The sequence below is a fragment of the Bombina bombina genome, chromosome 9 (genome assembly GCF_027579735.1).
Source record: "Bombina bombina isolate aBomBom1 chromosome 9, aBomBom1.pri, whole genome shotgun sequence".
NCBI lineage: Eukaryota > Metazoa > Chordata > Amphibia > Anura > Bombinatoridae > Bombina > Bombina bombina.
Genome location: NC_069507.1, coordinates 68,840,984 through 68,867,398, shown reverse-complemented (window position 1 = coordinate 68,867,398; position 26,415 = coordinate 68,840,984). Strand labels below are relative to the sequence as shown.

At 42.3% G+C, this 26,415-nt stretch overlaps 1 pseudogene; it reads left to right on the top strand.

The window, feature by feature from the left end:
• LOC128640411 (interferon-induced protein with tetratricopeptide repeats 1-like) overlaps nucleotides 1–26,415 on the top strand; it is a 106,624-nt pseudogene that overhangs the window by 51,126 nt on the left and 29,083 nt on the right.

Sequence of the window (26,415 nt, the reverse complement as noted above, 5' to 3'; positions counted from 1 at the left end):
AAAATTTGCTTGCTAAATGGTTGATGTAATTAAAAACTTACCTGTAGCTGTGCAGATTTAGGTGATTCGCACATTTCAAAGATCTGATTTTTTTATTAGAGCTATTGAGAATGGGACCTTTCCCTCAAATTGGTTAACTAATAATCTGTGACATAATTATATGATAAGATTGGTTAAGTAGAGGGAATAGGTTTATGTTATATAAAAACTCATTATATCATTAGTTAAATATATGTCAAGTATATCATTTGGGTATTTCAACTGGGCTGAATGGGTGGCTCATATGGTTTGCAATTATCCAATGTTTGTGTTGTTTTGAAACTATAAAAAGAAGATAAATAAAAACAAAAAAAGAAATTATGGTAAAGTAATGCTGACCATCTTATTATTTTTGTCTGCAGTTGTAAAATGGAAAAGGATGTGAACTGGGTGCAGAACAGAAGCCAATATCTCTTTTAGCTCAGTGTTAATACCATAAATGGACTTTAGGGGATAAACACATAGGGGAAGTTTTGCTTGAAAGCCACAACCATTGTATCTCCAGAGCAGAACACATTTAATGAGTCAATCAGTAGCGGCAGTCGTACAACTTGCCAATAACTCTCTGTGTTCTGCTACAGAGCTGCAATGTAGGGGTTAACTTATCTATAGTCAGCAATAAAAAAAAATATTCTGTAATAATTTAGAGGGTTGGATTTTTACTTTATAATCTCACTTTAAAACTTTTTTCTTTAGTAATAAAATGTGTTATCATTGTCTATATTTCATCTTTTTTAAGAGCATTGTTGAATTATATAAAGGGACATGAAACCCAAAATGTATTTTGTGTTTGAGACAGAGCATGTCATTTTAAACCACTTTCCAATTTACTTCTATTATCTAATTTGTTTAATTCTCTAGGTATCCTTAGTTTAAAAGAATACCTAGGTAGGCTCAGGAACAGCAATGCATTACTGGGAGCTAGTTGCTGATTGTGGTTGCACATAAACACCTCTTTCTCTTGTAAGGTGTATCCAGTCCACGGATCATTCATTACTTGTGGGATATTCTCATTCCCAACAGGAAGTTGCAAGAGGACACCCACAGCAGAGCTGTAATATAGCTCCTCCCCTAACTGTCATAGCCAGTCATTCTCTTGCAACTCTCAACAAGCTAGGTCGTTGTAGGAGAGAGTGGTTAAATATAGCTAGTTTATTTTCTTCAATCAAAAGTTTGTTATTTTGTGTTGTGCTATTTTATCTCAGGCAGTAAATAGAAGAAGAATCTGCCTGAGGTTTCTATGATCTTAGCAGGTTGTAACTAAGATCCATTGCCGTTCTCACATATGTCTGAGGGAATTACACAGATGAGGTAACTTCAGCGAGAGAATGGCGTGCAGTTTATTCTGCTATCAGGTATGTGCAGTTATAATTTTTTCTAGAGATGGAAAACACTAGAAAATGCTGCTGATACCGGATTAATGTAAGTTAAGCCTGAATACAGTGATTTAATAACGACTGGTATCATGCTTACTCCCAGGGGTAATACCCTTATGATATTGCAATATAAAACGTTTGCTGGCATGTTTAATCATTTTTATATATGCTTTGGTGATAAAACTTTATTGGGGCCTAGTTTTTTCCACATGGCTGGCTTAAATTTTGACTAGAAACAATTTCCACTGTTGTAGTATAAAAGTTACAGTTGGTGCAGTTAAAATTACAAACTGTGACATCCAGCTTCCCTCAAAGGCCCTCTGAATGCTATAGGACATCTCTAAAGGGCCCAAAGGCTTTCCAAAGTCGTGTATTGGGGAAGGTAGGGCCACAGCTTGCTGTGGCAGTTGGTTGTGACTGTTAAAAAATGTCTATTTCGTTTTTTTGATCCGTTTTTTGAACTAAGGGGTTAATCATCCATTTGCAAGTGGGTGCAATGCTCTGTTAGCCTATTATACACACTGTAAAAATTTCGTTTGATTTACTGCATTTTTTCACTGTTTTTCAAATTCTGACAAAATTTGTTTCTCTTAAAGGCACAGTACCATTTTTTATATTTGCTTGTTAACTTGATTTAAAGTGTTTTCCAAGCTTGCTAGTCTCATTGCTATTCTGTATAAACATGTCTGACATAGAAGAAACTCCTTGTTTATTATGTTTAAAAGCCATGGTGGAACCCCCTCTTAGAATGTGTACCAAATGTACTGATTTCATTTTATGCAATAAAGATCATTTTCTGTCTTTAAAAAAATTATCACCAGAGGAATATGACGAGGGGGAAGTTATGCCGACTAACTTTCCCCACGTGTCAGACCCTTTGACTCCCGCTTAAGGGACTCCCGCTCAAATGGCGCCAAGTACATCTAGGGCGCCCATAGCGTTTACTTTACAAGACATGGCGGCAGTCATGGATAATACACTGTCAGCGGTATTAGCCAGACTACCTGAACTTAGAGGTAAGCGAGATAGCTCTGGGGTGAGACAAAATGCAGAGCATACTGACGCTTTAAGAACCATGTCTGATACTGCCTCACAATATGCAGAAGCTGAGGAAAGAGAGCTTCAGTCAGTGGGTGATGTTAATGACTCAGGAAAGATACCTGATTCTAATATTTCTACATTTAAATTTAAGCTTGAAGACCTCCGTGTGTTGCTTAGGGAGGTTTTAGCTGCTCTGAATGACTGTGATACCATTGCAGTGCCAGAGAAATTGTGTAGACTGGATAAATACTTTGCAGTGCCGGTGTGTACTGATGTTTTTCCAAATACCTAAAAGGTTTACAGAAATTATTAATAAGGAATGGGATAGACCAGGTGTGCCATTCTCTTCCCCTCCTATTTTTAGAAAAATGTTTCCAATAGACGCCACCACACGGGACTTATGGCAGTCAGTCCCTAAGGTGGAGGGAGCAGTTTCTACTCTAGTAAAGCGTACTACTAACCCTGTAGAGGACAGTTGTGATTTTTTTTTTTAGATCCAATGGATAAAAAATTAGAGGTTACCTTAAGAAAATATTTATTCAACAAGGTTTTATCCTACAGCCCCTTGCATGCATTGCCCCTGTCACTGCTGCTGCGGCGTACTGGTTTGAGTCTCTGGAAGAGGCTTTACAGGTAGCGACTCCATTGGATGACATACTTGGCAAACTTAGAGCACTTAAGCTAGCCAATTCTTTTATTCTGATGCCATTGTTCATTTGACTAAACTAACGGCTGAGAATTCTGGTTTTGCTATACAGGCGTGCAGAGCGCTATGGCTTAGATCATGGTCAGCTGACGTGACTTCAAAATCTAAGCTACTTAACATTCCCTTCAAGGGGCAGACCCTATTCGGGCCTGGTTGAAGGAGATTATTGCTGATATCACTGGAGGAAAAGGTCATGCCCTTCCTCAGGACAGGTCCAAATCTAGGGCCAAACAGTCTAATTTTCGTGCCTTTCAAAACTTCAAGGCAGGTGCGGCATCAACTTCCTCTAATAATAAACAAGAGGGAACTTTTGCTCAATCCAAGATGGTCTGGAGACCAAACCTGACTTGGAAAAAAGGTAAGCAGGTAAAAAAGCCTGCTGCTGCCTCTAAGACAGCATGAAGGAACGGCCCCCTATCCGGTAACCGATCTAGTAGGGGGCAGACTTTCACTCTTTGCCCAGGCGTGGGCAAGAGATGTTCAGGATCCCTGGGCGTTGGAAATTATATCCCAGGGATATCTTCTGGACTTCAAAGCTTCCCCCCCCAAAAGGGAGATTTCACCTTTCACAATTATCTGCACACCAGATAAAGAGAGAGGCATTCTTACACTGTGTACGAGACCTCCTAGTTATGGGAGTGATCCATCCAGTTCCAAAGGAGGAACAGGGACAGGGTTTTTACTCAAATCTGTTTGTGGTTCCCAAAAAAGAGGGAACCTTCAGACCAATTTTGGATCTAAAGATCTTAAACAAATTCCTCAAAGTTCCGTCGTTCAAGATGGAAACTATTCGTACCATCCTACCACTGATCCAGGAGGGTCAATATATGACTACAGTGGATCTAAAGGATGCTTATCTTCACATTCCGATACACAAAGATCATCATCGATTTCTCAGGTTTGCCTTTCAAGACAGGCATTACCAGTTGTAGCTCTTCCCTTGGGATTAGCTACAGCCCCAAGAATCTTTACAAAGGTTCTAGGGTCGCTTATGGCGGTCCTAAGGCCGCGGGGCATAGCAGTAGCCCCTTATTTAGACGACATCCTGATACAGGCGTCAAACTTCCAAATTGCCAAGTCTCATACGGACGTAGTACTGGCATTTCTGTGGTCGCATGGGTGGAAAGTGAACAAGGAAAAGAGTTCTCTATCCCCACTCACAAGAGTTTCCTTTCTAGGGACTCTGATAGATTCTGTAGAAATGAAAATTCACCTGACGGAGTCCAGGTTATCAAAGCTTCTAAATTCCTGCCTGGTTCTTCATTCCATTCCGCGCCCTTCGGTGGTTCAGTGTATGGAAGTAATCGGCTTAATGGTAGCGGCAATGAACATAGTGCCGTGTGCACGCTTACATCTCAGACCGCTGCAACTATGCATGCTCAGTCAGTGGAACGGGGATTACACAGATTTGTCCCCTCAACTGAATCTGGACCAAGAGACCAGGGATTCTCTTCTCTGGTGGCTATCTCGGGTCCATCTGTCCAAAGGTATGACCTTTCGCAGGCCAGATTGGACAATTGTTACGACAGATGCCAGCCTTCTAGGTTGGGGTGCAGTCTGGAATTCCCTGAAGGCTCAGGGATCGTGGACTCAGGAGGAGTCTCTCCTTCCATTAAATATTCTGGAACTAAGAGCGATATTCAAGGCTCTTCAGGCTTGGCCTCAGTTAGCAACTCTGAGGTACATCAGATTTCAGTCGGACAACATCACGACTGTAGCTTACATCAACCATCAAGGGGGAACGAGAAGTTCCCTAGAGATGTTAGAAGTTTCAAAAATAATTCGCTGGGCAGAGATTCACTCTTGCCACCTATCAGCTATCCATATCCCAGGTGTAGAGCACTGGGAGGCGGATTTTCTAAGTCGTCAGACTTTTCATCCGGGAGAGTGGGAACTCCATCCGGAGGTATTTGCACAACTGATTCATCGTTGGGGCAAACCAGAACTGGATCTCATGGCATCTCGCCAGAACGCCAAGCTTCCGTGTTACGGATCCAGGTCCAGGGATCCCAAGGCGACACTGATAGATGCTCTAGCAGCGCCCTGGTCTTTCAACCTGGTTTATGTGTTTTCACTGTTTCCTCTGCTCCCTCGACTGATTGCCAAGATCAAGCAGGAGAGAGCATCGGTGATTCTGATAGCACCTGCGTGGCCACGCAGGACCTGGTATGCAGATCTAGTGGACATGTCATCCTTTCCACCATGGTCTCTGCCTCTGAAACAGGACCTTCTACTTCAGGGTCCTTTCAACCATCCAAATCTAATTTCTCTGAGGCTGACTGCCTGGAGATTGAACGCTTGATTTTATCAAAGCGTGGCTTCTCCTAGTCAGTTATTGATACCTTAAGACAGGCACGAAAGCCTGTCACCAGGAAAATTTACCATAAGGTATGGCGTAGATATCTTTATTTGTGTGAATCCAAGGGTTACTCATGGAGTAAGGTCAGGATTTCTAGGATATTATCTTTTCTCCAAGAAGGTTTGGAAAAAGGATTGTCAGCTAATTAAGCGTCTGGCAGATGTTCCAGACGTTCAGGCATTTTGTCAGGCTTTAGTTAGAATCAAGCCTGTGTTTAAACCTGTTGCTCCACCATGGAGCTTAAACTTGGTTCTTAAGGTTCTTCAAGGAGTTCCGTTTGAACCTCTTCATTCCATAGATCAAGCTTTTATCTTGGAAAGTTCTTTTTTTGGTAGCTATTTCCTCGGCTCGTAGAGTCTGAGCTATCTGCCTTACAATGTGATTCTCCTTATCTGATTTTTCATACGGATAAGGTAGTCCTGCGTACCAAACCTGGGTTCTTACATAAGGTGGTATCTAACAAGAATATCAATCAAGAGATTGTTGTTCCATCCTTGTGTTACACAATCTGTACGTGGCCTGTGCTTTAAAGTTTTACTTACAAGCTACTAAAGATTTTCGTCAAACATCTGCTTTGTTTGTTGTCTACTCTGGACAGAGGAGAGGTCAAAAGGCTTCGACAACCTCTTTTTCTTTTTGACTAAGAAGCTTAATCCGCTTAGCCTATGAGACTGCTGGACAGCAGCCTCCTGAAAGGATTACAGCTCATTCCACTAGAGCTGTGGCTTCCACTTGGGCCTTTAAAAATGAGGCTTCTTTTGATCAGATTTGCAAGGCGAAGACTTGGTCTTCACTTCATATTTTTAAAAAATTTTACAAATTTGATACTTTTGCTTCTTCAGAGGCTATATTTGGGAGAGAGGTTTTACGGGCAGTGGTTCCTTCCATTTAAGTTCCTGCCTTGTCCCTCCCTTCATCCGTGTACTTTAGCTTTGGTATTGGTATCCCACAAGTAATGGATGATCCGTGGACTGGATACACCTTACAAGAGAAAACACAATTTATACTTACCTGATAAATTTATTTCTCTTGTGGTGTATCCAGTCCACGGCCCGCCCTGTCATTTTAAGGCAGGTAATTTTTAAATTTAAACTACAGTAACCACTGCACCCTATGGTTCCTCCTTTCTCGGCTTGTTTTCGGTCGAATGACTGGCTATGACAGTTAGGGGAGGAGCTATATTACAGCTCTGCTGTGGGTGTCCTCTTGCAACTTCCTGTTGGGAATGAGAATATCCCACAAGTAATGGATGAGTAAGGTAAGTATAAATTGTGTTTTTCATTGGTTCACCTGATGTGTTAAATTAGCTCCCAGTAGTGCATAATCGCTTATTCAACAAAGAATACCAAGAGAATTTAGCAAATTGATAATAGGAGCAAATTGGAAAGATGTTTAAAATTACATCTGAATTATGAAATAAAACAATTTGGTTTTCATGTCCCTCTTATAAATATGAAAGTTCCTAACATACTACATTTTTGAGACACAGCCTTTCAATTTCTGAATACAATGGGACTTATATACTAAGGGGCCAATTTATCATAGTGCGAGCAGACATGATACAATGTAACGTATCATGTCCTCGGCACATTGATAAATGCCGACAGCATACGCTGTCGGCATTTATCATTGCACAAGCAGTTCTTGTGAACTGCTTGTGCAATGCCGCCCCCTGCAGATTTGCGGCCAATCGACCCCTAGCAGGGGGTGTCAATCAATTGATTGATTCTGTCCACTGCCTCAGGGCAGGCGGACAAGTTATGGAGCAGTGGTCTAGTACTGAAGACACACCGGTGGGTAAGGTTTTTATGATATCTTAACTGAAGCACAGATGAAATAATCAGTAACCATGGTTACTAACATACTCTCACCCATCAGCTGATTATTTCACCTGAGTTCTAGTTCAGATATCATGAAAATCTGGCTCATTTGTGTGAATTGACTTGAAACAGGAGTTTCAGATAACTAATTCCTTTTTATTTTGTTTCCTTTTATAGTGAATTGTCAAAAAATACTTTAAAATGTCAACTCTTACAGCTGAAGTGCCATTTTACTTGGGCCTTAAATGAAAAGGTCTGTGAAATTAATGAGATGGAAGAAAGACTGTACGATCAGCTGGAATTTTTTAATTCTAAGAATAAATACATGGTTCACAATCTATTAAGTTATATAAAACATCTGAATGGTGATTACCCAGAAGCCATTTCTCATTTAGAAAAAGCTGAAGAGATGATTTGTGAGGAATATTCGGATAACACAATCCCAAGGATTCTGTGGTGAAGGCACTTCTTGGCTTGAAACTTCAGGAGTTAAAGCAAAACAGAGAGGCAAGAAAGTACATTGAAGAAGCTCTTGAGCAAACGCCAAATCTCCCATATTTACTTCGCTATGTTGCTAAATTTTACAGAAAAGAAGGATTGGTTGATGAAGCTCTTCGTGTTTTGCAGAGAGCTGTAAACTTTATCCCTAATTCTGGATTTCTTCATCATCAAATAGGATTGTGCTACAGGCAAAAAATGATCCGATTGAGAATTGCAAGGGAAAGGAGACATTATGATGTTTCCAATGATGAGGAAATAAACAGACTTATAAAAAATGCCATATTTCATTTTGAAATAGTTTTAGAGCATAAAAAAACTTTTGTATTTGCATTCAATGATTTAGCAAATATGTATAAAGAAGCAAAGGAATATGACAAAGCAGAAGAAACATTCCAAAAAGCTTTCAACATTACATATCTTACAGCAGAAGAAAAGCAGCAACTCCATTTCAGTTATGCGCAGTTTCAAGAATATGACAGAAAATCAGAAGCTGATGCTATAAAACATTATAAAGAAGCGCTAAAAATACCAGAAAATACATTCACACAACAGAAATGTGAAAATGCTTTGAAAAAGTTAGCAAACCGAATGGTGGAAAGAAATGCTACGGGTGCCTATGGATTTAGTTTGCTCGGGTTCATTTATAAGGTCAATAAAAAAATAATGGATGCAATTGAATGTTATGAGAAAGCCTTAAAGCTTGATCCATATAATGAAGAATATCTGAGTGAGCTCTGTGACCTGAAATTGAATGTAGGTTAGAAATACCTAGATTATGACAGAAGACAAGAACAATTTGGAACATCAGTAAAAAAAATTAGATACATTTCCAAATATAGATGTTTCTGCTTTTTATGCTAAAACTATTTATTTACCTATAAACTATACCAGGCTTCTAAAAAATGTATTTAGAGAAATTTAGAGTATTTCTTCATAATGGATTAGCATTAGGACCAATGATTTAATTCAGTAAATTTGAGTCAAAACAATGTTGCTTCATTTCGCAGCAATTAGACTAAACTTGTCTTAACACCTTCAAATGCATATTAGTAACTTACAGAACTACAATATAATTAATCTTTCTCATTTATTTTATTTACTGATTAAAATAGAGACTGCTACAGTATATTGTTTTTGATAAAACAAGAAAATGGTAAATATGTTCAATAACATTTAATTTTACATGTTTAATAAAATAAATTGCATATGAAATCATATATGCCATTGCTCATATCCCTAATAAAGAATAAAATGTAACAAAACCACTGCGTATTGGTCTCTTATTTTTTATTAAAAGGTCCCTTTTTACATTGTAATATAGAATGTTCAAGTATATAAAGTAAATTATTTTGCAATATAATTTCTTTTTTCTTCTTTAATAATATTTTTTTGAGGTTTAACATCAAAGTTACAATATGAAATGGACAAGGGCATTTCCACAAATACTGCAGACAAGTACAGAGGCTTGCTCTAGGTAAACAAAAAAACTAATGATATAAAAGATCCTGAAGTTAACAAATAGCATGTCAGTGTTCTTGGTGTCATATCATATGAGCAACAGTGCAATCTGGTGTTTGAAAAAAAAACGGCTGCAAAGGGCTTTAACATAGAGAATGTGACAAAGCGGATTCCCTGTAAAACGCTTTAGGCCACCCCCACCTTACGTCACGCCACGTCGGCACTCGGCACCTGGCGTTTTCTGCAAACAATTGTTTCTATTTGTGTTCTGCTACTCGGTAAATATATCAATAGGCAATTTTGAGGCACATATTGTCCCCAGTGGATGTGCTGTGACTCTGGAAAGCCTAGGTATTTGACCACACTTTTGAATAAACTGTCATTAGAGCCGATACTGCTTATTGAAGCGGATACTGCTTATTAGATACAGCATCTATACAGAGACGGTGTATACCCCTGATGGGAATGAACATTGACTGCAACAAGAGCAAGGGGTTACATCTTTAACCTATAACCCTATGCCTGCACCTTACCTCATTTGATTGAGGGCTCTTTTGTGAGTACCCATCTGTATGGGATATTTGCTCTGTGAACTTTTATCTGGATTGTATTAAAATTTATTGCACAATTAGAAGTGCTTTCGTGCCCATGTTTTTTTTAGGTAATACATACATATACAATATACTGTATATGTTTATATGCATGGACAGATTTATTTATGTGTTTTACTGTATATTTACTGTACATATATACAATGACAAAATTATATTGAAAAATATTCTAAATAATCCATAGACTATATCTATATATTTTAAAGTTTGGTAATTTTGAATAATTTATATATTTTGTACTATTTTATAAGTAATATTTCAATAACGCGCCTTAAACTGGACCGCAATAAGATCTAAATTGAGAAATGCAATGTGCAAAACGCATATTTTATAATGTACTTTTTTATTATTAAATATACAGTATATATATGATACTGTTCAAGTAAAATACATATCTATACCTATGTGTCTAGAATGTTAAATGTTAAATATGTACTGTAAAAACACATATAAGCACATAAATACATATGTATAAATATATAGACATACATATAAGTGCATTGGATCCCTTTGAAGTTAAATAGATGAAAACATGTAAAATAATAACGGCTAGATTACAAGTTTTTGTCGGTAATGGTGTGCGCGGCTAACAAGCATTTTATGCTCACCACTCACCTAAAGACAACGCTGGTATTACGTTTTTTTTTAAACTCGGCGTTAGCCGCAGAAAAGTGCAAAATTTAGCTCCACATCTCACCTTGATACCAGCGCTGCTTACGGTAGCGGTGAGCTGGCTAAACGTGCTCGTGCACGATTTCCCCATAGGAATCAATGGGGCAGAGCTGGCTGAAAAAAAATGTAACACCTACAAAATATCAGCGTTCAGCTCCTAACACAGCCCCATTGTTTCCTATGGGGAAATAAAATTTATGTCTACACCTAACACCCTAACATGAACCCTGAGTCTAAACACCCCTAATCTTACACTTATTAACCCCTAATCTGCCGCCCCCGACATCTCCGACACCTGCATTATATTATTAACCCCTAATCTGCCGCTACGGACACCGCCGCCACCTACATTATACTTATAAACCCCTAATCTGCTGCCCCCAACATCGCCGACACATACATTATATCTATTAACCCCTAATCTGTCACCCCCAACGTCACCACCACTATATTAAAGTTATTAACCCCTAAACCTAAGTCTAACCCTAACACCCCCTTAACTTAAATATAATTTAAATAGATCAAAATAAAATAACTACAATTAACTAAATAATTCCTATTTAAAACTAAATACTTACCTATAAAATAAACCCTAAGATAGCTACAATATAATATATATAATATAATATAATAGTTACATTGTAGCTATTTTAGGATTTATTTTTATTTTACAGGCAACTTTGTATTTATTTTAACTAGGTACAATAGTTATTAAGTATTTAATAGCTACCTAGTTAAAATAAAGACAAATTTACCTGTAAAATAAAACCTAACATAAGTTACAATTACACCTAACACTACACTATAATTAAATAAATTAAATAAACTAAATACAATTAATTACAATTAAATTAAATTATCTAAAGTGCGAAAAAAAACCACTAAATTACAGAAAATAATAAAATAATTACAAGTTTTTTAAACTAATTACACCTAATCTAATCCCCCTAATAAAAAACAGCTCCCCAAAATAATAAAAAGCCCTACCCTATACTAAATTACAAATAGCCCTTAAAAGAGCTTTTTGCAGGGCATTGCCCCAAAGTAATCTGCTCTTTTACCTGTAAAAAATAGTACAATACCCCCCCAACATTAAAACCCACCACCCACACAACCAACCCTACTCTAAAACCCACCCAATACCCCCTTAATAAAACCTAACACTAACCCCTTAAAGATCACCCTACCTTGAGAAGTCTTCACCCAACCGGGCCGAAGTCCTCAACGAAGCCGGGCAGAAGTGGTCCTCCAGACGGGCAGAAGTCTTCATCCAAGCCGGGAAGAAGAGGTCCTCCAGACGGGCAGAAGTCTTCATCCAGACAGCATCTTCTATCTTCATCCATCTGGAGCGGAGCGGGTCCATCTTCAAGCCATCCGACGCGGAGCATCCTCTTCATCCGGAGTCTTCTTAATAAATGATGGTACCTTTAAGTGACATCATCCAAGATGGCGTCCCTTCAATTCTGATTGGCTTATAGAATTCTATCAGCCAATCGGAATTAAGGTAGAAAAAATCCTATTGGCTGATCCAATCAACCAATAAGATTGAGCTTGCATTCTATTGGCTGATTGGAACAGTCAATAGAATGCAAACTCAATCCTATTGGCTGATTGGATCAGCCAATAGGATTTTTTATTTTATTAGGGGGATTAGATTAGGTGTAATTAGTTTAACAAACTTGTAATTATTTTATTATTTTCTATAATTTAGTGGGGGGGTTTCGTACTTCAGATAATTTTATTTAATTGTAATTAATTGTATTTAGTTTATTTAATTTATTTAATTATAGTGTAGTGTTAGGTGTAATTGTAACTTAGGTTAGGTTTTATTTTACAGGTAAATTTGTCTTTATTTTAACTAGGTAGATATTAAATACTTAATAACTATTTAATAACTATTGTACCTAGTTAAAATAAATACAAAGTTGCCTGTAAAATAAAAATAAATCCTAAGCTAGCTACAATGTAACTATTAGTTATATTGTAGCTATCTTAGGGTATATTTTATAGGTAAGTATTTAGTTTTAAATAGGAATAATTTAGTTAATTGTAGTAATTTTATTTAGATTTATTTAAATTATATTTTAGCTAGGGGGGTGTTAGGGTTAGGGTTAGACTTTGGTTTAGGGGTTAATACATTTAATATAGTGGCGGCGACGTTGGGGGGCGGCAGATTAGGGGTTAATAAATGTAGGTAGGTGGCGGCGATGTTAGGAACGGCAGATTAGGGGTTAATAATATTTAACTAGTTTTCGTGAGGCGGGAGTGCAGCGGTTTAGGGGTTAATATATTTATTAAAGTGGCGGCGATGTCCGGTTCGGCAGATTAGGGGTTAAAAAATTTATATTAGTGTTTGCGATGGGGGGGCCTCGGTTTAGGGGTTAATAGGTAGTTTATGGGTGTTAATGTACTTTTTAGCACTTTAGTTAAGAGTTTTATACTATGGCGTTAGCCCATAAAACTCTTAACTACTGACTTTCAAATGCGTTAGGGATCTTGGAGGTAGAGGGTGTACCGCTCACTTTGAGGAAGACTCGTAATACCGGCGTTAAAATATAGGATACGCAATTGACGTAAGTGGATTTGCGGTATTTTTGAGTCGCAAAAAAAAAGTGAGCGGTACACCTGTACCTGCAAGACTCGTAATACCAGCGGGCATTAAAAAGCAGCGTTGGGACCTCTAAACGCTACTTTTTAACTCTAACGCAAGACTCGTAATCTAGCAGTAAGTGTTGAACTATGCATGTACTGTAAATATTTCACATTCCAATGTTCTTCACATAGGAGAATATGTTATATGTATTTATAAATAGATATATATATATATACCAATGTAATCATCTATATATAGGTATATAAATATTTTAACAAAAAACATCAGCTATATGTAAAAATATGTATTTATAAATAACTAGAACATATTCTGCTATGAGAAGAACACTGAATGTGAAATATTAATATTTTATGTTGGGTTAGGGCACTTGAGAAAACGAGGAATCCTTACTAAAAAGAGATCTATCTTTTACCTCTACTTTATCTCCCAAAGCTTTTGACAGGTAATCTGAGATAGTTAGTAATAGGCTCAGAGAAAAGGGATATTTAGAGGACTTATTGATGGATAGACTGAATAAATAGTGATGTCGCGAACTGAAAATTTTCCGTTCGCGAACAGCGAACGCGAACGTCCGCAACTGTTCGCGAACGGGTGAACTGGGCGAACTGCCATTGACTTCAATAGGCAGGCGAATTTTAAAACCCACAGGGACTCTTTCTGGCCACAATAGTGATGGAAAAGTTGTTTCAAGGGGACTAACACCTGGACTGTGGCATGCCGGAGGGGGATCCATGGCAAAACTCCCACGTAAAATTACGTAGTTGATGCAGAGTCTGGTTTCAATCCATAAAGGGCATAAATCACCTAACATTCCTAAATTGTTTGGAATAACGTGCTTTAAAACATCAGGTATGATGTTTTATCGATCAGGTAGTGTAAGGGTTACGCCCGCTTCACAGTGACAGACCAAACTCCCTGTTTAACACACCGCAAACAACCGCAAACAGTCCATTTGCACAACCATGAGATAGATAGATTTGATAGATACATAGATACATAGATTAGATAGATAGATCAATAGATGCAATATACATTTGATAGATACAATAGATAGATAGATTTGACAGATAAATAGATAGATTTGATAGATATATAATTTCCCAGACAGAGAATTACAAGACGTGTGGTTTGAGACCCATGGTAAGGTTCCCAGAGGCAGTTGCAGCGCCAGGGGACGTGTATATGGCATGGATTTTAGGAACCAGGAGATGGAAAAAGATGCTTGGTCGGTCCTCCTACTTCAAATTTGGGGCACTGCGCGTGCAATCTACTGTGCCACCAGATATGAGTGGTGTGTTAAGTAGTACTATTCTGATCAGTTTAATACCTGTTACTCCCCCTATCGGGGGACGTGTATATGGCATGGATTTTAGGAGCCGGGAGATGGAAAAAGATGCTTGGTCAGTCCTCCTACTTCAAATTTGGGGCACTGCGCGTGCAATCGTGGCCGGACTTTTAGCCGACGGACATTTGGCCGACGGACATTTGGCCGAAACACAAGTGGCTGTCACAAAACAGTCCGGCCATGAGATAGATAGATTTGATAGATAGATAGATAGATACATAGATTAGATAGATAGATCAATAGATGCAATATACATTTGATAGATACGATAGATACGATAGATAGATTTGATAGATAAATAGATAGATTTGATTGATAGATAATTTCCCAGACAGAGAATTACAAGATGTGCGGTCTGATACCCATGGTAAGGTTCCCAGAGGCAGTTGCGGTGCCAGGGGACGTGTATATGGCATGGATTTTAGGAACCGGGAGATGGAAAAAGATGCTTGGTCGGTCCTCCTACTTCAAATTTGGGGCACTGCGCGTGCAATCTACTGTGCCACCAGATATGAGTGGTGTGGTTATTGAAGCCACAGTGCAGCACCAGAGGCCAGAAAATTTTGGCATGTATTGTACACATGCCTGAAAAAGTAGGTATTGTTGCAGCCGCTGCTATAGCAGCGGCCAGAAAAATTGATGTTTGTTTCCCAGGCAGAAAGTGCCCTAAAACATTGCAGCTTGAACCGTAGTTGGTGGCGGATAAGTCACGCAAGTCATCCGGCATTCGAAGATAAAATACAGCAGCGTATGGACCATTTTTAGCCCAAGGCAGCTCATCTCATCAGGCCTTTTTTAGTCGAATGTATCACCCAATGTCAGTCCCTTCAGGATCCATCCCTCATTCATCTTAATAAAGGTGAGGTAATCAAGACTTTTTTGACCTAGGCAACTTCTCTTCTCAGTGACAATACCTCCTGCTGCACTGAAGGCCCTTTCTCACAGGACACTTGAAGCAGGGCAGGCCAGAAGTTCTATCGCAAATTGGGATAGCTCAGGCCACAGGTCAAGCCTGCACACCCAGTAGTCAAGGGGTTCATCGCTCCTCAGAGTGTCGAGATCTGCAGTTAAGGCGAGGTAGTCTGCTACCTGTCGGTCGAGTCGTTCTCTGAGGGTGGACCCCGAAAGGGCTGTGGCGATGCATAGGACTTAAAAAACTCTGCATATCCTCCATCAACAACACGTCTGTAAAGCGTCCTGTCCTTGCCGGCGTGGTCGTGTAAATTTACAATACTGTTACAACAGATATGAATGGTGGCACTGTGGGCAAGTGGGCCTGGCACACACGCTGGCAGGCAGGCAACTGCAATTAGATTACACAAGCAGACTGATGTTTCACAGTCAAAATTTTTTTTTTTTTAAATTTACACTACTGTTACAACAGATATGAGTGGTGGAACTGTGGGCAAGTGGGCCTGGCACACATGCTGGCAGGCAGGCTGGCAACTGCAATTAGATTACACTAGCAGACTGATGTTTAACAGTCAAAAAAGTTATTTTTTTTTAAATTTACACTTCTGGTACAACAGATATGAGTAGTGGCACTGTGGGCAAGTGGGCCTGGCACACACACAACTGCAATTAGATTACATTAGCAGACTGATGTTTAACAGTCAAAAAAGTTTTTTTTTTTTTTTAAATTTACACTACTTTTACAACAGATATGAGTGGTGGCACTGTGGGCAAGTGGGCCTGACACACACGCTGGCAGGCAGGCAACTCAGGGGCGTATTAAGGCATAGGCCAACAAGGCCGGTGCCTAGGGCAGCAGATTTTTAAGGGGCAGCAGAATTTTGAGTCCATAGGGCCACTCTACTGAACTCGGGGCCGGGTGGCTAAATCAACCAATTACTAATGACTTCAATGGCTGGCCTGGCTATTGCTATCCTATGGGATTGTATGTGAGTGCGCATGACGTGGTGACAGTGGAGGCGGAGCTCACTTGCACAGCCTGGCCTGGACTGAGAGGGAATGCGATATTCTTCCTGGCTCCACCGCGTGATTGAGTCTCACACAGACTACACAGTGCAGTGTGCACTACAACGTGACCACTGTGAAACAGCACATGCCTTTCTCCCTTCAATACATCTTCATCATTAGGCATTAATATACTTAAACGGATTAGTCACTAAATACTTGTACATTTACTGTTTGTCTATCTGTCATACATGCAAAGAATAAGTATTTATTGCTGAATCTATACAACTAGGTGACTTAAAACACAACTGAAAATATGTTGTATGCATTTAATACATTCAGAAACAATACAAGTATATACTTTATTATGATTGTATCATGTGACTTTATCCCCTAGGATACAATTCCTAAACCTATCATAACTACTGTTGTATTTTTTAAGTACTTTTAAAGGCCAGTTTGTATATTCATTACATATTTATCCAAGCAGATATTTTGCTTAAATAACTGTCAATCACCAAAGAAGATGTTTAAGGTTAAACAACTACCTACTGACTAACTATCATACAGTGAAGGATATTTTTTTCTGATATAAACACTTTAATCATCTGACTTGCAAAATAATGTCTTAATATATATGTATATGTGTGTGACCAGAGTGAATGCAAGCCCTGGTGAACATCTACTTAAAAAGACATAATTTTTTTAATTTTTTACACCCTGCCCCAAAAATATTATGTCTAAAAAAAGGCCTTAAACGTGGGGTGAGGGGGGGCAGCAGAATTTTGAGTGCCTAGGGCAGCACAAAACCTAAATACGCCCCTGAGGCAACTGCAATTAGATTACACTATCAGAATGATGTTTAACAGTCAAAAAAGTTTTTTTTTTAAATTTACACTACTGTTACAACAGATATGAGTGGTGACACTGTGGGCAAGTGGGCCTGGCACACACGCTGGCAGGCAGGCAACTGCAATTAGATTACACTAGCAGACTGATGTTTCACAGTCAAAAAAGTTTTTTTTTTTTTTAAATTTACACTACTGTTACAACAGATATGAGTGGTGGCACTGTGGGCAAGTGGACCTGGAACACACGCTGGCAGGCAGGCAACTGCAATTAGATTACACTAGCAGACTGATGTTTCACAGTCCAAAAAGTTTTTTTTTTTAAATTTAAACTACTGTTTGTTACACCAGATATGAGTGGTGGCACTGGGCAAGTGGGCCTTGCACACAGGCTGGCCGGCAGGCAACTGCAATTAGATTACACTAGCAGACTGATGTTTCACAGTCAAATTTTTTTTTTTTAAATTTACACTAATGTTACACCAGATATGAGTGGTGGCACTGTGGGCAAGTGAGTCTGGCACACATGCTGGCAGGCAGGCAACTGCAATTAGATTACACTAGCAGACTGATGTTTCACAGTCAAAAATTTTTTTTTTTAATTTACACTAATGTTACACCAGATATGAGTGGTGGCACTGGACAAGTGGGCACAGTATACGCTGTGAGCCTGGGACACATGCTGGCAGACAGGCAACTGCAATTAGATTATACTAGCAGACTGATGTTTAACAGTCAAAAAAGTTTTTTTTTTTTTAAATTTACAATACTGTTACAACAGATATGAGTGGTGGCACTGTGGGCAAGTGGGCCTGGCACACACACTGGCAGGCAGGCAACTTCAATTAGATTACACAAGTAGACTGATGTTTCACAGTCAAAAAATTTTTTTTATTTACACTAATGTTACACCAGATATGAGTGGTGGCAACGGGCAAGTGGGCACAGTATACGCTGTGAGCCTGGCACACACGCTGGCAGGCAGGCAACTGCAATTAGATTACACAGGAAAAAAAAGCAGCCCTAAAAAGGGCTTTTTGGGGTGCTGTTCTTACAGCAGAGATCAGACGAGTCCTTCAGGACTGTAGTGGACACTGAATACACTAGCCTAGCTATCAATTTCCCTATTGAATCAGCAGCAGCTACACTGTCCCTCCTCTCACTAAGAAAGCAGCTTCCGAATGAATCTAAAATGGCTGCTGTCCAGGAGCTGGGAGGGTCTGGGAGGGAGTGTCTGCTGCTGATTGGCTGGAATGTGTCTGCAGACTGTGAGATACAGGGTCAAAGTTTACTCAATGATGATGAATAGGGGGCAGATCGAACATCGCATATGTTCGCCCGCCATTGCAAATGCGAACAAGCTATGTTCGCCGGGAACTATTCACCGGCGAACTATTCGGGACATCACTATGAATAAAGTGAGATCTATGGATAGGTAACAGCTATTCAGACAAAATCAAAAGAAACAAAATAAGGTTGATATAGATCAGAACCCCCCCCCCCTTTATTCGTTACTAAATATAATGCAGAGAAAAAGGGGGGTGAATAAAAAAGTGCTATCGTTAATAGCCTCTAAGCCTCTAATTCCTACTATCTTCTTCCTAGATAATTAATAATTTGAGGGAGATGGGGAGGTGGAAATGAGGCGCTAGAGATAGCACTAGGGGTTAAAAGTACTTTGGATAAAGTGATATCTTACTATTATATTAAGAGAATTAAAAGGCTTGTAGATGTTGAAATCACATCAGATTAGATAATTAGCGACAGGTGTAAAACATACAAATGTCTTGTAAATGTTTAAATCACTAAAGAACTAGTGACAAGGTGTAAAACATAAATAAACAACAATTTATTACAAATGTAACCCTGTTAATAGAAAAGCACAAATCTTAGTGCTATAAAATGGGCATGTAAAATATACAATAAAAATGATAAAATACCTAAGTTGCAACACTGATTTATAGATTCAAATTACTTTGATTAGCACAAATAAAACACCAAAAAACAGTAGGTTTTCTAAGTGGGGACTTTTCTAAAGTATACCAAGGGTTAAACCACAAAAACTGATACAGAAGTTATTTGAGCGGTGATACCATGTATCAGATAAAAGTCAATCCTTGCAATGATGCCGTTAGGGATATATATCATGCAGTTACTTACAAGTTATAATCCCATATGCAGCTATATTAGCTGTGTAGTGGAGTGCTAGTGGCAAATATCAGATGACAACAGTATTCACGTTTGTAAATGAACAGGAATGTTTGTAATTTTAAGTCAGTTCACTGAAAGAGAGGGGGAGAGAGAGAGAGAGAGAGAGAGGGGGGGGGGGAGAGAGAGAGCAAAAGAGAGGAGAGAGAGCAAAAGAGAGAGGTGAGAGAGAGAGCAAAAGAGAGGAGAGAGAGTAAAAGAGAGAGGGGAGAGAGAGCAAAAGAGGGGGGAGAGAGAGCAAAAGAGGTAGGAGAGAGCAAAAGAGGGGGGAGGGAGAGATAGCAAAAGAGGGGGAGAAAGAGAGCAAAAGAGGAGGGGAGAGAGAGCAAAAGAGGTGGGAGAGAGCAAAAGAGGGGGGAGAGAGAGAGCAAAAGAGTGGGGAGAGAGATAGAGCAAAAGAGAGGGGGAGAGAGAGCAAAAGAGAGGGGGAGAGAGAGTAAAAGAGAGGTGGAGAGGGGAAGAGAGAGAGAGAGAGCAAAAGAGAGGGGGAGAGAGAGCAAAATAGAGGAGAGAGAGCAAAAGAGAGAGGGGAGAGAGAGAGGAGAGAGAGTAAAAGAGAGAGGGGAGAGAGAGAGAAAAAGAGGGGGAGAGAGAGCAAAAGAGGGGGGGGAAGAGTTCAAAAGAGGGGGAGGGAGAGAGAGCAAAAGAGAGGGGAGAGAGCAAAAGTGGGGGGGAGAGAGAGCAAAAGAGGGGGAGAGAGCATAAGAGGGAGAAGAGAGAGAGCAAAAGAGGGGGGTAGAGAGCAAAAGAGGGTTGTAGAGAGAGAGAGAGCAAAAGAGTGAAGAGAGAGCACAAAAGAGGGGGAGAGAGAGCACAAAAGAGTGGGAGAGAGAGCACAAAAAGTGGGAGAGAGAGAGCGCAAAAGAGGGGGAGAGAGAGCGCAAAAGAGGGGGAGAGAGAGAGCACAAAAGAGGGGGAGAGAGAGCTCAAAAGAGAGGGTGGAGAGAGAGAGAGCACAAAAGAGGGGGAGAGAGAGCTCAAAAGAGAGGGGGAGAGAGTGCAAAAGAGGGGGGAGAGAGAGAGCAAAAGAGAAGTGGGAGAGAGAGCGCAAAAGAGAAGGGGGAGAGAGGGCACAAAAGAGAAGGGGGAGAGAGTGCAAAAGAGAGAGAGAGCGCAAAAGAGAGGGGGGAGAGAGAGCAAAAGAGAGGGGGGAGAGAGAGCAAAACAGCGGGGGAGAGAGAGCAAAAGAGATGAGAGAGAGAGCAAAAGAGAGGGGGAAGAATGAGAGCAAAAGAGGTGGAGAGAGAGCAAAAGAGGGGGGAAGAGAGAGCAAAAGAGAGGAGAGAGAGCACAAAAGAGGGGGAGAGAGAGAGCACAAAAGAGGGGAAGAGAGAGCACAAAAGAGGGGGAGAGAGAGAGCACAAAAGAGGGGGAGAGAGAGCGCAAAAGAGGGGGAGAGAGAGAGCACAAAAGAGGGGGAGAGAGAGTGCAAAAGAGAGGGTGGAGAGAGAGAGAGTGAAAAATAGGGGGAGAGAGAGCTCAAAAGAGAGGGGGAGAGAGTGCAAAACAGGGGGAGAGAGCGCAAAAGAGAAGGGGAGAGAGAGTACAAAAGAGAAGGGGAGAGAGAGCGCAAAAGAGAAGGGGCAGGGAGAGCGCAAAAGAGATGGGGGAGAGAGAGCAAAAGAGAGGGGGAAGAGAGAGAAAAAGAGAGGAGAGAGAGAAAGAGAGAAAGAGAGGGGGGAGAAAAAGAGCAAAAGAGGGGGGAGAGAGCAAAAGAGGGGGGAGAGAGAGAGCAAAAGAGGGGGGAGGGGGAGATAGAGAGAGCAAAAGAGGAAGGAGAGAAAGCAAAAGAGGGGGAGAGAGCAAAAGAGGGGGGAGAGAGAGAGCAAAAGAGGGGGGAGAGAGAGAGAGCAAAAGAGGGTAGGAGAGAGCAAAAGAGGAGGAGAGAAAAAGCGCAAAAGAAGGGGGAGAGAGCACAAAAGGGGGGAGAGAGCGAAAAAGAGAGGGGGAGAGAGAGCGCAAAAGAAGGGGGAGAGAGAGGTCAAAAGAGGGAGGAGAGAGAGCGCGCAAAAAAAAGGGGGAGAGAGAGCGCAAAAGAGAGGGGGGAGAGAGTGCAAAAGAGAGGGGGAGAGAGAGCAAAAGAGGGAGAGAGAGAGTGCAAAAGAGAGGGTGGAGAGAGAGCAAAAGAGAGGGGGAGAGAGAGAGCAAAAAAAAGGAGAGAGAGAGAGAGCAAAAGAGAGGGGGGAGAAAGAGAGCAAAAGAGGTGGAGAGAGAGCAAAAGAGGGGGGGAGAGAGAGACAACAAAAGAGGGGGGAGAGAGAGAGCAAAAGAGATGGGAGAGAGAGAGCAAAAGAGGGGGAGAGAGAGAGAGCAAAAGAAGGGGGAGAGAAAGAGAGAGAGAGAGAGAGAGAGAGAGAGCAAAAGAGGGTGGGAGAGAGAAAAAAAGGAGGAGAGAGAGAGCAAAAGAGGGGGGGAGAGAGCAAAAGAGAGGAGATAGAGAGCAAAAGAGAGGGGGGAGAAAGAGAGCAAAAGAGGTGGAGAGAGAGCAAAAGAGGGGGGAGAGAGCAAAAGAGGGGGGGAGAGAGAGCAAAAGAGGGAGGAGAGAGAGAGCAAAAGAGGGTGGGAGAGAGCAAAAGAGGAGGAGAGAAAAAGCACAAAAGAAGGGGGAGAGAGCACAAAAGGGGAGAGAGAGCGCAAAAGAGGGGGAGAGAGAGCTCAAAAGAGAGGGGGAGAGAGAGAGAGCGCAAAAGATGGGGGAGAGAGAGAGAGCAAAAGAGGGGGGAGAAAGAGAGCAAAAGAGGAGGGGAGAGAGAGCAAAAGAGGGGGGAGAGAGCAAAAGAGGGCGGAGAGAGAGAGCAAAAGAGTGGGGAGAGAGAGAGAGCAAAAGAGAGGGGGAGAGAGAGCAAAAGAGAGGGGGAGAGAGAGTAAATGAGAGGTGGAGAGGGGAAGAGAGAGAGAGAGAGCAAAAGAGAGGGGGAGAGAGAGCAAAATAGAGGAGAGAGAGCAAAAGAGAGAGGGGAGAGAGAGAGGAGAGAGAGTAAAAGAGAGAGGGGAGAGAGAGAGAAAAAGAGGGGGGAGAGAGAGCAAAATAGGGGGGGGGGGAAGAGTTCAAAATAGGGGGAGGGAGAGAGAGCAAAAGAGAGGGGAGAGAGAGAGCAAAAGTGGGGGGGAGAGAGAGCAAAAGAGGGGGAGAGAGCATAAGAGGGAGAAGAAAGAGATCAAAAGAGGGGGGTAGAGAGCAAAAGAGGTTTGTAGAGAGAGAGAGCAAAAGAGTGAAGAGAGAGCACAAAAGAGGGAGAGAGAGAGCACAAAATAGGGGGAGAGAGAGCACAAAAAGTGGGAGAGAGAGAGCGCAAAAGAGGGGGAGAGAGAGCGCAAAAGAGGGGGAGAGAGAGAGCACAAAAGAGGGGGAGAGAGAGCTCAAAAGAGAGGGTGGAGAGAGAGAGACCACAAAAGAGGGGGAGAGAGAGCTCAAAAGAGAGGGGGAGAGAGTGCAAAAGAGTGGGAGAGAGAGCGCAAAAGAGAAGGGGGAGAGAGGGCACAAAAGAGAAGGGGGGAGAGAGTGCAAAAGAGAGAGAGAGCGCAAAAGAGAGGGGGGAGAGAGAGCAAAAGAGAGGGGGGAGAGAGAGCAAAACAGCAGGGGAAAGAGAGCAAAAGAGATGAGAGAGAGAGCAAAAGAGAGGGGAAGAATGAGAGCAAAAGAGGTGGAGAGAGAGCAAAAGAGGGGGGAAGAGAGAGCAAAAGAGAGGAGAGAGAGCACAAAAGAGGGGGACAGAGAGAGCACAAAAGAGGGGAAGAGAGAGCGCAAAAGAGGGGGAGAGAGAGAGCACAAAAGAGGGGGAGAGAGAGTGCAAAAGAGAGGGTGGAGAGAGAGAGAGAGAAAAATAGGGGGAGAGAGAGCTCAAAAGAGAGGGGGAGAGAGTGCAAAACAGGGGGAGAGAGCGCAAAAGAGAAGGGAAGAGAGAGCACAAAAGAGAAGGGGAGAGAGAGCGCAAAAGAGAAGGGGCAGAGAGAGTGCAAAAGAGATGGGGGAGAGAGAGCAAAAGAGAGGGGGAAGAGAGAGCAAAAGAGAGGAGAGAGAGAAAGAGAGAAAGAGAGGGGGGGAGAAAAAGAGCAAAAGAGGGGGGAGAGAGCAAAAGAGGGGGGGAGAGAGAGCAAAAGAGGGGGGAGGGGGAGATAGAGAGAGCAAAAGAGGGAGGAGAGAAAGCAAAAGAGGGGGAGAGAGAGAGCAAAAGAGGGGGGAGAGAGAGAGCAAAAGAGGGGGGAGAGAGAGAGAGCAAAAGAGGGTAGGAGAGAGCAAAAGAGGAGGAGAGAAAAAGCGCAAAAGAAGGGGGAGAGAGCACAAAAGGGGGGAGAGAGCGAAAAAGAGAGGGGGAGAGAGAGCGCAAAAGAGGGGGAGAGAGAGGTCAAAAGAGGGAGGAGAGAGAGCTCGGAAAAAAAAGGGGGAGAGAGAGCGCAAAAGAGAGGGGGGAGAGAGTGCAAAAGAGAGGGGGAGAGAGCGCAAAAGAGAGGGGGAGAGAGCGCAAAAGAGGGAGAGAGAGAGTGCAAAAGAGAGGGTGGAGAGAGAGCAAAAGAGAGGGGGAGAGAGAGAGCAAAAAAAAGGAGAGAGAGAGAGCAAAAGAGGTGGAGAGAGAGCAAAAGAGGGGGAGAGAGAGACAACAAAAGAGGGGGGAGAGAGAGAGCAAAAGAGATGGGAGAGAGAGAGCAAAAGAGGGAGAGAGAGAGAGAGCAAAAGAAGGGGGAGAGAAAGAGAGAGAGAGAGAGAGAGAGCAAAAGAGGGTGGGAGAGAGCAAAAAAGGAGGAGAGAGAGAGCAAAAGAGGGGGGGAGAGAGCAAAAGAGAGGAGATAGAGAGCAAAAGAGAGGGGGGAGAATGAGAGCAAAAGAGGTGGAGAGAGAGCAAAAGAGGGGGGAGAGAGCAAAAGAGGGGGGGAGAGAGAGCAAAAGAGGGGGGAGGGGGAGAGAGAGCAAAAGAGGGAGGAGAGAGAGAGCAAAAGAGGGTGGGAGAGAGCAAAAGAGGAGGAGAGAAAGAGCGCAAAAGAAGGGGGAGAGAGCACAAAAGGGGAGAGAGAGCGCAAAAGAGGGGGAGAGAGAGCTCAAAAGAGAGGGGGAGAGAGAGCGCAAAAGATGGGGGAGAGAGCGTGCAAAAGAGAAGGGTGAGAGAGAGCGCAAAAGAGGGAGAGAGAGCACAAAAGAGAGGGGGGAAAGAGTGCATAAGAGAGGGTGGAGAGAGAGCAAAAGAGAGGGGGGAGAGAGCAAAAGAGAAGGGGGAGAGAGAGCGCAAAAGAGAGAGAGCAAAAGAGAGGGGGAGAGAGAACACAAAAGAGAGGGGGGAGAGAGAGCGCAAAAGAGAGGGGGAGATAAAGCAAAAGGGGGGGAGAGAAAGAGCGAAAGAGAGGGTGGAGAGAGAGAGCAAAAGAGAGGGGGAGAAAGAGAGAGCAAAAGAGGGAGGAGAGAGAGAGAGCAAAAGAGAGAGGGAGAGAGAGCAAAAGAGGGGAGAGAGAGAAAGCAAAGAGAGGGGGAGAAAGAGAGAGCAAAAGATAGGGGGAGAGAGAGTGCAGAAGAGAGGGGGAGAGAAAGAGAGCAAAAGAGAGGGGAGAGAGCAAAAGAGGGGGGAGAGAGAGAGCAAAAGAGATGCGGGAGAAAGAGAGAGCAAAAGAGAGGGGGGGAAAGAGAGAGCGCAAAAGAGCAGGGGGAAAGAGAGAGCAAAAGAGAGGGGAGAGAGAGAGCAAAAGAGAGGGGGAAGAGAGAGCAAAACAAAAGGGGGAGAGAGATAGCGCAAAAGAGAGGGGGAGAGAGAGAGCAAACAAGAGGGGGGGAGAAAGAAAGAGCAAAAGAGAGGGGAGAGAGAGAGAACAAAAGAGAAGGGGGAGAGAGAGCTCAAAAGAAAGGGGGGGGGTCGCAAAAGAGAGGGGGAGAGAAAGTAAAAGAGGGGGGGAGAGAGAGAGAGCAAAAGAGAGGGGCAAGAAAGAGAGAGCAAAAGAGAGAGGGGGGAAAGAGAGAGCAAAAGAGAGGGGAGAAAGAGCAAAAGAGAGGTGGTGAGAGAGAGCAAAAGAGAGGGGGAGAGCAAGAGCAAAATAGAGGGGGGGAAAGAGAGCAAAACAAAATGGGGAGAGAGAAAGCGCAAAAGAGAGGGGGGAGAGAGAAAGCAAAAGAGAGGGGAGAGAGAGCAAAAGAGAGAGGTTGAGAGAGAGCAAAAGAAAGGGGGAGAGCGAGAGAAAAAGAGAGGGGGGAAAGAGAGCAAAACAAAAGGGGGAGAGAGAGAGCGCAAAAGAGAGGGGGAAGAGAGAGCAAAACAAAAGGGGGAGAGAGCGCAAAAGAGAGGGGGAAAGAAAGAGCAAACGAGAGGGGGGAGAAAGAAAGAGCAAAAGAGAGGGGAGAGAGAGAGAACAAAAGAGAAGGGGGAGAGAGAGTGCAAAAGAGAGGGGGGAGAGAGAGCGCAAAAGAGAGGGGGAGAGAAAGTAAAAGAGGGGGGGAGAGAGAGAGAGCAAAAGAGAGGGGCAAGAAAGAGAGAGCAAAAGAGAGGGGGAACAAGAGAGAGCACAAAAGAGAGGGGGGAGAGAGAGAGCAAAAGAGAGGGGGGAGAGAGAGCAAAAGAGAGGTGGTGAGAGAGAGCAAAAGAGAGGGGGAGAGCAAGAGCAAAATAGAGGGGGGGAAAGAGAGCAAAACAAAAGGGGGAGAGAGAAAGCACAAAAGAGAGGGGGGAGAGAGAAAGCAAAAGAGAGGGGAGAGAGAGCAAAAGAGAGAGGTTGAGAGAGAGCAAAAGAGAGGGGGAGAGCGAGAGAAAAAGAGAGGGGGGAAAGAGAGCAAAACAAAAGGGGGGGAGAGAGAGCGCAAAAGAGAGGGGGGAGAAAGTTCAAAAGAGAGGTGGGAGAGCGCAAAAGAGAGGTAGGAGAGAGCGCAAAAGAGAGGGGGAGAGAGCACAAAAGAGAGGGGAGAGAGAGCACAAAAGAGAGGGGGAG